This window comes from Trichosurus vulpecula, chromosome 7, assembly GCF_011100635.1.
Source record: "Trichosurus vulpecula isolate mTriVul1 chromosome 7, mTriVul1.pri, whole genome shotgun sequence".
NCBI lineage: Eukaryota > Metazoa > Chordata > Mammalia > Diprotodontia > Phalangeridae > Trichosurus > Trichosurus vulpecula.
The window spans coordinates 70,180,674-70,182,954 of record NC_050579.1 but is presented as its reverse complement, the minus strand read 5'-3'; the positions used below and the strand labels follow the sequence as shown (position 1 = coordinate 70,182,954).

The 2,281-nt window shown below is 30.2% G+C and overlaps 1 non-coding gene across 1 annotated transcript; it reads right to left on the bottom strand.

Moving 5' to 3' along the window:
- Positions 1-1,443: 1,443 nt before the first annotated feature.
- Positions 1,444-1,547, bottom strand: LOC118858927. Its single transcript, XR_005011038.1, has one exon. It is a non-coding gene; the product is annotated as a U6 spliceosomal RNA (small nuclear RNA).
- Positions 1,548-2,281: the final 734 nt, after the last annotated feature.

The window sequence follows — 2,281 nt, the reverse complement described above, 5'->3', positions numbered from 1 at the left end:
AGTTTTTGTTTTTCTAAATAGTTGCTTCTATGATAAAACTCATCAGTGTAGGTACCCATTATGAACAATTTAGCCAATAACAAACAAGCCAAAAAAAATTTTTTAACTTAAATGAACAAACCTAAACCAATACCCTTAATTTTCTACTATGCAAAGAGAGGTCATTGCCTCAACTCTATAATTCTTTTTCCACAATCATATTGTCATGTTATGGAATTATTTCTTTTCATGTACACTAGACCATAGTTATCATGCTCTGTTTACGTGGCAGAACACGCAGATGTGTATATTTATTTACACTCCCAACTCCCAAATAATTGTTAAATTGTCTTGGATTTTAAGCCACTGCAATTTCAATGACTGTCATTCTATGAATAGTGATCTCTTTTTCTTAACAGTAGCTATCACTTCTTCTAAGCAATCTTCTAACATTATTCTTGGTTAATTTTGCATTAGCATAGTCTTTTAATTTAGACGACTTTTTACAAAAATTTTCTAAAGTTTTAAGAGTAATCTCATTAAGTAGTAGATAAAGAAAATATCCTTATTTTGAAAATGGAGCATTCTAAATGTAAAGAATTTCTATATCTAACAATAAAGTGACATTGTAAAAAGTACAATGTCACATGGAAGAAACAGACATTTAATAAAATAAGCTAACTTCTTTGTTGCTTTTGGAAAATTGGGAAATGTTTTCGGTGAGTTATGGATTGAAGATAATAATGGATAAAATTTTGGACTTGGGCTCTTGGATGTTGGACAAGTCACTTATTCTTTCAGTCATTCAGTTTCCTCATCTATAAAAGGCAGAAATTTTAATACATGACCTTTAAGGTCTCTATCAGCTCTATATCCATGATTCCATAGTTCAGAAAGATCCAAGTTTGAATCTTCTTATTGCCTTTCCTTTTTTGAATCCTACGGCTCTGGTTGATCTTTGAACTAGATGTATTATAGTACCAGGGCATATATGACTCTAGTAGAATAACTGTAATATCAAGGCATTTAAGATTTTTTTAAAGGCTGATTACCCAATATGACTAATGTGAAAATGTGTTAGATAGGAATGTATGTATAGAGCATATATCAGATTGCATACTGTTTTGGGGAGGGAGGGGGAGAAAATTTAAAACTTTTGGAAATTAATGTTGAAAAATGAAAATAAATAAGTTAAATATTGAAAATGGTGATCATCATAATTCTTATTTACTGCCTATATTTTGTATCTTACTACTGGATCTTTCCTTAGATTTTGTCTCCTGTGAAGTTCCACGTGTTTCAATTTCTAATATTTTTCCTACATTGCAACAGTTGTATATTTTATCTAGTTTGGTGAATATATGTATATTTGGATACATGCATATGTATGTAGGTATATATGATATTTTCTCCTCATCATTTCAACTTGAAATCACTGATGAGATGAGGAAGCATATACTTTTTAAAAATAGATGATTTACAAATTTGTGTGCCATTATTCCTCAGAGGCCAAGCTAATCTTCTTTGTCTTGTTCCAATTTTAGTATATATGTTGCTAAGCTAAACTCTGCACTACATTTTTAAATTATTTTTATTTATTTCATTTGATATTTTCCAAATACATGTAAAAATTTCTTAACAATAATTTTTTAAAATATCTGAGCTCCGCCTTTTGTCCTAACATTCTCCTTGATAAAGCAAGCGATTTGATTTTGATTACATATGAGGTTATGCAAAATATTTTCATATTAGACATGTTGCAAAAGAAAACACAGACAAAATAAAACAGTAAAAATAAGGATACTAAAAAGAAATGTGCTTTGATCTGCATGTAGTCTATTACTTCTCTTTCTGGAGGTGTATAGCATTTTTTTTCGTTAATCCTTCAGAATTGGCTTGGATTATTTGATTACTAAAAATAGCTAAGACATTCACAGTGGAACATCATTACAATATTGCTGTTATTATGTTCAATGTTCTGGTTCTGCTCACTTCATTTTCCATGAGTAGAAATGAGTCTTCTGAGGTTTCTCTAAAGCCATGCTGTTCATAATTTCATAGAGTAAAATAATATTTCATCACAGTCATCTACCAGAAGTTGCTGAGCTGTTCCCCAGTTCATAGGCATCCCTCCAATTTTTAATTTTTTGTCACTACAAAAGGAGCTGCTATAAAAATTTCAATATGAATAGGTTCTTTTCTGTCCTCTTTGATCTTTTTGGGATACAGACCAAGTACTAGTATTGTTGGGTCAAAGGTTACATACAGTTTTATAGCCCTTTGAATATAGTTACAAATTATT